Source organism: Euleptes europaea, chromosome 2, assembly GCF_029931775.1.
Source record: "Euleptes europaea isolate rEulEur1 chromosome 2, rEulEur1.hap1, whole genome shotgun sequence".
Lineage (NCBI taxonomy): Eukaryota > Metazoa > Chordata > Lepidosauria > Squamata > Sphaerodactylidae > Euleptes > Euleptes europaea.
This window is the reverse complement of record NC_079313.1, coordinates 30,955,369-30,964,479: the sequence shown is the minus strand read 5'-3', so window position 1 is coordinate 30,964,479 and position 9,111 is coordinate 30,955,369.

The window sequence follows — 9,111 nt, the reverse complement described above, 5'->3', positions numbered from 1 at the left end:
TGGTTATGCTGCCTTTATTTGATTTAATGTGCCATTACCCACCTTGAACCCCGAGGATGAGATAACTTAAAACCACAGTAAAAAAACACACATGGCTAACAGTGCTCCCTGAGAGCTATTTTCATGGTAACCACTTAAGCATATATAATTTAGTCAAGTTAAATTATTTCTATTCAGTTATGCTTTAAACAAATTAGATCCTAATTAGTACCAATTGTGACAACCTCCAATCATACAGTAGAGTATTATTCATTTAACAGAAATATTTCAATGTGCATCTCTAATCTGGCAACGTGAAGAGCTATTATGTTAGAGAGCTTTTCAGCTCAGTGACTAAGAGAACTTTCTGAAGAAATTGGATGTAATTGAACACAGCCAAGAGTGCTGAATTGGTGCTGTTGGACTTGGCCATGTTACTGGGTAGTGTATAGTTAAAAGGTGAATCCAAGTGCTGGAAATAACAAACAATGTGGAGGCTATCAGACAGCAGTCTTCAAGAAACATCAAAGTCCGGCAGTGCTAAAAGTTTATACACCACATAATTTTACTAAAAAAGAAGACATCGTTCTCAGAACTTCGTTCTTGCCCTCCCCTCAATTGTTGCTTGGTTTGTATAGTTCCAGAAATGGTTTGGGTGTGATTTTTATACACTGGTGTTTTCCATGGGAAATGAATCTGGGAACCAACCTGTATCCAGTGGCAGGCTGTTAAACCCCAACCAAAATCCTTTTAAAAATAAAGACTTTAATTGCACCTAAATTTCTTTCAATGATAGTCAGGGTTGCAGGTCCCTCTTCACCATCGGTGGGAGGTTTTTGTGGTGGAGCCTGAGGAGGGTGGGGTTTGGGGAGGGGAGGAACTTCAATGCCATACAGTCCAATTGCCAAAGCGGCCATTTTCTCCAGGGGAACTGATTTCTATCGGCTGGAGATCAGTTGTAATAGCAGGAGATCTCCAGCTAGTACCTGGAGGTTAGTAAAGAAACAGGCTGATAACAATATGAATGACAAAAGTATATTGAATGTAACAATGTGTAACAACTTTTAAGCGTCACAACTTGTATCCCATTTGGGAATGTGGAAACTTTAAATTTGTCTGTGCAACCTTGTTTCAATGGATATCCTGATGTTGGAATAGATAAGCTAAAAAATACACAAGGTTGCTATTTTGTCCCTAAAAGGGTGATGCTTAAAAGTCTATGAGAATTTTGAAGCTACAGAAGCTTATATTGAAATGAATACATTTTGAAATCAATATATAAACAGGACTGAGGAAGAATTGAAACGATCGTATCCCTTTCTACCCTTCTTCACTTGAAGACATCGACCTCGGATTGATTGTTACTGTACCAGGACTGAGAAATACTTTGTTGTACATATACAATTGGCTTGTTAGCACATTGTTATGCACCCAGAACTGAGAAATACTTTGTTGTATATATGCAATTGGCTTGGTAGCACATTGTTACATTCAATATACTTTTGTCATTACATATTGTTATCAGCCTGTTTCTGTACTAATTTTCTAACCTTAGGTAATGGTGAAGATGTGTTGATTTTTGATTGCTTAGTACCTGGAGGTTGGAAACCCTAATAATAGTTGCTGGTAAATACTTGGACTGGATGGAAGGCAGCATGGTATAGCCCAATCTCATCAGCTCTCCGAAGCTAAGCAGCCTTGATACTTGGAAGGGAGACCACCACAGAAGACTCTGAAAAAGAAGGCAGAGGCAAACCACCTCTACGTCTCACTTGCCTTGAAAGCCACTTGCTTGGGGTCAGCATAAGTCAGCTGTGACTTAATGGCAGTTTACAGACACAATAGCTGGATCCCAGAGTTCAGAGTTTTGTTTTTCTGCATAAGAAAAAATAATATCCAAGAATACCAAGTCTAGCTGGTATGTTCATTTAACAGATATGCACCTATTCACATTTGTCTTTGGAGTTGGTGCTTTATTCTTCCATATATCTCAGAAGCAGTAATCAGAACTACAGTGAAAGCTATAAAGGTTGCTGTAACTGCTGAAATGCATATTTTATGAGTTCTATTGTCCTGATACCATTAAACAATAGACCTAAGACTAGTAATATTTACTTTGGCAAAGCTGGTTTTCGGGGTGCATGTTAAGTGTCATTTACAGATCTATTAAGATAATTACTTTCTTATATTACTTTCTTTTACCTGGGATGAAAAAAGAGCAGCTTTGATTGAGGTGAACAGAAGCTGCAGCTTTACAGAACATGCTAGCGATGCTGTGATGTTTTCAAATAATGTGCTTGCAGTGTTTGCTCTCAAGTTGAGCACCCCATATTTTCATACTGCATCTCTGCATCTGTGCAGTTGGTGGCTTTCACCATCATATAGGGAGCCAGCCCTTAACTACTGAGTTAATGGCTGAGTCTGTCAGTCAGCTGAGACTGATGGGGAAAGAGAACTTGGAGGCGTAGCAGACAGCTCAATGAAAACGTTGCCTAGACATTAGGAAGAATTTTCTAACAGTTAGAGCGGTTCCTCAGTGAGACAGGTTGAGGCTTCCTCGGGAGGTGGTAAGCGCTCCTTCCCTGGAGGTTTTTAAGCAGAGGCTAGTTGGCCATCTGTCAGCAATGCTGATTCTATTACCTTAGGCAGATCATGAGAGGGAGGGCACCTTGGCCATCTTCTGGGCATGGAGTTGGGGTCACTGGGGGTGTGTGGGGGAGGTAGTTGTGAATTTCCTGCATTGTGCACAGGGTTGGACTAGGTGACCCTGGTGGTCCCTTCCAACTCTATGATTCTATGATTCTATACTGTTGGGGCATGCTTAGAGGCTTTACACTTGGAAAATACATGTGTTATTCCTGTTCATGATAGGGTTGTAGATCAGTTGTAATAGCAGGAGATCTCCAGCTAGTACCTGGAGGTTGGCAACCCTAGTTCATGGTGACCATGCAAATTGGGTAGCATATGCTCCCATTGCCTACAGTTGATGGACTCCTGGTACACATTATTGTAACCTCTGAAAAAAATCTCCTGGCAGTCATAATGGGGAAGAGTGGAAAGGAAAGATAGGCCCCAGTTTATTTTTATGGGATCATTTAGATATTGAAATATTTAGATATTGATTTATTTAGATATTGAAATAGCCAGCATGGTATAGTGGTTAAGAGCAGTGATTTGGAGCAGTGGACTCTGATCTGGAGAACCAAGTTTCATTCCCCACTTCTACACATGAGCGGTGGAGGCTAATCTGGTGAACAGGATTTGTTTCATCACTCCTACACATGAAGCCAGCTGGGTGACCTTGGGCTAGTCACAGCTCTCTCAGCCCCACCTACCTCACAGAGTGTCTGTTGTGGGCAGGGGAAGGTGATTGTAAGCCGGTTTGATTTTTCCTTAAGTGGTAGAGAAAGCTGGCATATGAAAACCAACTCCTCCTCCTCCTCTCAAGAGGTCTTACAAATAACAATAAAGGCTTTAAAGGTCATAAATAGCACCTTGAATAGAACTCAAAAACAAACTGGCAGCCAATGTAGCTGTTTCAAAATATAAAGGCCTAACCTCTTTCTAAGAAGCCACCCCATATGGCGGGTTTCTTTCCCCTTTCTGAATGGTTCGTTTTATGGATTGGGCAGGGGCACTGGTGGGGAGAGAAATTGGAATCTATGTTGTGGCTTGTGTGCATGCATGTATGAGTTTTTGTTGATGTTTGTTTGTTTTGGTGTTCACTCAGATATCTATAAACATGTTCAATGGGTAGGATTGCCCACTCCAGCTTGGGAAATTCCTGGAGATTTGGGGGTCGAGGCTGGGGTGGGTAAAGTTTGGGGGAAGGGAGGGAGCTCAGCATGAATGTAATGCAACAGACTCCCACCGTCCAGAGCTGCTGTTTTCTCCAGGGAAACTGATGTCTGCAGTCTTGAGATCAGTGGTAATTCTTCGGAAATCCTCAGGCCCCACCCAGAGGTTGGCATCTCTATGAACAGGATGCTTACAAAAATGCAGACAGTTTTGGGTCAAGCACAGGGGTGTCCATCCATGACTAGATGGAATTGCAATGTGTCTGCTGTTCCATATTTATTTGGTTTGCCTGTCCCAATGCAGGTAGCTGATACAGAAGAAGAACTCCCTAGGTTCATTGGTATAACTCAAATGTTGCTGACTTGTGTGAAGATTTCCTTTTAGGTGAAGATCCAGCCTAATCACTTTTTGCACCATTACCAATATCATTCAGGCGCCTGATACCCCTCTTTTAGAAGAGTTAAGATGATAAACACACCTTTAAAAAAAGGGGGGGAGGAAGTACACCTGGCTTTGAGAGTGGTCATATATCCTATTAAAGCCAACTATTCCTTTGCTGGTTTGACTGCTCTCTCTGCATCTCTACTTTAGCTAGATATATCTCATCCCACGTTCATGAGACACTACAATTTTGACTCGTGATCACTTCCCTGAAAATTTCATCTCTGTTACATGTGTATGAGGGAGGCATGTTACAAGTGGAAAGTGGTTCCCATTGAAACCAGCAGAAAAGCTGCCTATCAGATTAATTTCCTAATGCAATTACCCTTAATTCCAGTATGAAAGAATCCAACTCAATTTTTTAAAATACACAACACACATCTTTTTTTTGCCAGATCCTAAATTCATTTAATTTGTTTTAGTTGTGACTTGCACCTGCTACTCTGAAATTTGATATAAATAGTCCTCCAATTAAGAGTTTCACAAATATGCCATGCATTCCTGACTTTATAAATGGCAAACAGCGAGGTATAAACACACACATTCTCAAGAGTGATTTACAATGGCATGTGCTTGAGTATAACAAGACCTCAGCAAAAGACATCATTTAAGAGGGTGTAAAAACTTCCTTCATTTGAAGTTTGCTGAAAGGCATGACCACATTTTAAAATTTCTTAGATTTTGGACAGTATACAGTGAGGGAACTGGCCATCGTCATTCTGGCTGGGAGCTCTGAAAAAAAAAATCACACAAACAAATTATCCTCAGTTTCCGCAAAGCAAACCGGTCACCCTTATGAGCTTTTACTGACATCTAAATATGATAAAATAATGCCATTTTTGAATGTGACCTTTCATTTCAGCCATTTATGCACTCTGTGTATATTGCAGGAGTCTCAAGAATGTGTGTCAAACCTTTATAGCGATTGTACTTCATCCTGAGAATAATGAACATTCATTTTCAAGTGTGTGAGATCATTTTCAAGTGCTTGCTGGCAAGATGGACATTTTGCTTCCACTTTCTTTAACTAATTGCTGCAGATCACTCCATTGATGCAATTAGCTCTCTCACCGTCATTAGGATACTAATCAGGTAGGGGATGGGATTTTTCTTTTGTGAGAATACACCACTGGAAAATCTGCAGTATGCTGCTATGATTCTTCAATTGTCATCAACTGTTGGTTGTGGAATTGTGTGTGTGTAAAGTGCTGTCAAGTCGCAGCCGACTTATGGCGACCCCTTTTGGGGTTTTCATGGCAAGAGACTAACAAGAGGTGGTTTGCCAGTGCCTTCCTCTGCACAGCAACCCTGGTATTCCTTGGTGGTCTCCCATCCAAATACTAACCAGGGCAGACCCTGCTTAGCTTTAGATGGAAGCTATTTAAAAATAAAATATTCAGAAATATTTGTGAAGAGAACATAGTGGAAAATGGTGAACAAAACCAAAGTGCTTATTATTAGGGTACAAAAAAAGAAGAAAAATCTTCATGTTGCTATGAACCTGTCAGCCCTTGGCCCACAGAACCAGAAATCACCACAAAGTCATATAGAGTCCAAACAGATGGCTTTTACTGGTCAAATAGGCATACAGTGCAAACGAATAAAATGACAGCTATGAGAGACTCACTAGCTGGGAGATATTATAAGGCAGGAAAGGCGGGAGATTACACACATAGGCTGAATACAGTTTCCCAGGAGCTGAGTTCCCAGGCCTAGGTATGCGACCTTGGGGGGCAGACAATACAGCGCAGAGACAGAGGCAATAACGAAACCGAGATAGCAGCCTGACATTCTGCTCCCCTCAAGGCCCCCTCCCAGTTCGCAAGGGGGCTGGCCTATCCGGGTAAGCAATGTGAAAGGCGTCGACGAGGTCGGGGGCGGAGACATCCCGTGCGCGCACCCATTCGTCATAGGCAGGGGGGAAATGTTTCCAACGGACTAAATATTGCAGGTTGCCATGGTGAACACGGGAGTCAAGGATCTTGGAGACTTCGAAGTGTTCCTCCCCCCCCACCATGATGGGTTGCGCAGGAGGTGGGTCCGGATGCCACTGTGGAGAAGCAACATGGGGTTTGAGGAGGCTAATGTGGAAAACAGGATGCACACGCCTCAAGGATTTGGGGAGAGCCAGTTCCACCGTGACAGGGTTTATGACCCGGGTGATGGGGAAAGGGCCAATGAATTTAGCACTGAGCTTATGGCACGGTTGGGTGGAACGGAGATTTTTGGTGGAAAGGTAAACCAAAGCACCCACTTGCAGATCACCCCCGGGGGAGCGATGTTTGTCAGCTTGCGCTTTGTATTTACGTTTGGCCCGGTCGAGGTTGCTAACGAGCCAGGGCCAAGTGGTACGGAGGGCGTGTGCCCAGGAGGCAATGTCGGGGTTCCCCTCCCCCTCCACATCATCTGCAGGAGCGATGGGACTGAAATCTTGCCCATACACAGCAAAAAATGGGCTAAAACCTGTGGATTGATGCATGGCATTATTGTAGGCATATTCTGCTAAAGGTAACAGTTCCACCCAGTTATCCTGGTGGTAGTTAACATAACAGCGTAAATAACATTCAAGTACAGCATTGACACGTTCAGTTTGACCATCAGTTTGAGGATGGTATGCACTAGACAACCCTTGTTCCACTCCCACCAACTTGAGGAAAGCTTTCCAAAACTTAGAAACGAAACCACTTCCGCGGTCACAAATTATCTTACGCGGAAACGAATGTAAACGAAAGATATGCGTCACGAAGAGGCGGGCCAGTTTCTGAGCAGAGGGGATCCCTGCGCATGGAATCAAATGTATTTGCTTAGAAAACAAATCAGTAACAACCCACAACACAGTTTTACCCCCACTGAGAGGGAGATCAGTCATGAAGTCCATAGCAATCACTTCCCAAGGTTTGCTGGGCGTTTCAAGAGGTTGTAGCAGTCCCGGGGGTTTGCCCTGCGATCGTTTCACAGCGGCACAAACGGGACAGCTGCGGATGAAGGAGTCAATGTCGGAACGCATCCCCCCCCACCAGAACTGTCTGCGCAATAAGTGAAGGGTTTTCAGAAACCCAAAGTGCCCAGCTGTTTTGGCTCCATGAGCTAAATGTAAAACGTCCTTCCGGAGAGCTTTGGGTACATACAATTTCGAGTCCTTGTACCAGGATCCTCCTTGTTCCAAAACACCAGGAGGTAGGGTATGAGCGGAACGTTCTAAAAGGCACTGGTCCCGAAGGACAGTTAAAAAGGACTCGGAGATGGGGATTTTGGAGGGGGCCCCCCGTCGGTCATGGAGATCTTAGAAACAGTTATGGGGCTAGTGCTTACGTGCGGCGGCGCGCAGACTGCAGGCGGCTGGGCGGTCGGAGGGGTAGGAAGGGCGGGAACTCCGGTTTGTTGCGGTGGCGGCTGGGCAGCCGGTTGGGCTGGCAGAGCTTGTAAGTTGGGTAAGGTGTGCTGATGCTGGGATCGAGTTTGCACAGCCAGCATAGGTAGGGCCCCACGTTGCATAGGGGTGAACAGAGAGTTGGTGGGTCTCTCGAGTTTTACCGGATATTGTGGTAAACGGGAGAGGGCATCCGCGAGAACGTTCTGCTTCCCAGGGACGTGCTTCAGGGTGAAACGGAACTGAGCAAAGAACTCCGCCCACCGTTGTTGTTTCGCCGATAGCTTATGGGACCCCGTGAGGGCAGCTAGATTTTTGTGATCGGTCCAAACCTCAAAGGGGACTTTAGACCCTTCCAAGAATTGTCGCCATAGAGTCAGTGCATGATGAACTGCTGAGGCCTCTTTCTCCCAGATGGGCCAGTTTAATTGAGCGTGCGCAAATTTTTTTGAAAAGTAAGCGCAAGGGTGAAGAAGACCATCCGGTCCTTGCTGGAGGAGAGCCCCTCCCATGGCTACATCGGAAGCATCGACTTGCACAATGAACATTTGATTTGGGTCTGGGTGCTGTAGCACCGGCTCCGAAGTGAAGAGGCGTTTGAGGGCCAGAAAGGCGGCTTGGCATTGCTCAGTCCATAGGATTTTTGCGGAGGGCAAGGCAGCCGAGCTTACCTTTCCCTTAGTTTTCAGTAGGTCTGTAATGGGCAGAGCCACCTGGGCGAAGTTAGGGATGAATCCTCGATAGAAGTTTGCAAATCCCAGAAATTGCTGTACTTGCTTACGGTTGGTGGGGGGAGTCCAATCGAGGACGGCTTGGACTTTGGCGGGGTCCATGCGAAGACCTTGGTGGGAGATGATGTATCCCAAAAACGTGAGTTTGCTTTGGTGAAATTCGCACTTAGCTAGTTTTGCGAAAAGTTGATGGTTACGCAGGCGTTGCAGAACTTCCCTGACCAGAGCCACATGCTCGTCCATAGTTTTCGAATAAATGAGAATGTCATCTAAGTAGACCACCACCCCACGATATAGAAGGTCATGTAGGATTTCATTGATGAGTTGCATGAAGACCCCCGGGGCCCCTTTTAATCCGAACGGCATCACAAGGAATTCATACATTCCGAAACAGCTAGAGAAGGCAGTGAGGTGCTCATCCCCTTCGCGGATACGGACTCGGTAGTAAGCTTCTACCAAGTCTAATTTAGAGAACACACGGCCTTCCTGTAATTGTCCCAAAATATCTGATATTAATGGGATAGGATAGGCGTTGGTCTGGGTAACCGCATTGAGCTTTCTGAAGTCAATGCACAGGCGAAGGTCGCCCTCTTTTTTCTGGACGAAAAACGCGGGGGCCGAGTTTGGGGCATTCGAAGGGCGAATGAACCCTCTGGCGAGGTTTTTGTCCAAAAAGTCCCGGAGGACAGTGCGCTCGGAAGCGCTCATAGGGTAAATCTTACTCTTGGTTAATGTGCAGTCCTTTACCACTTCAATCGCACAGTCTGAGGCCCGGTGGGGGGGTAAGGCATC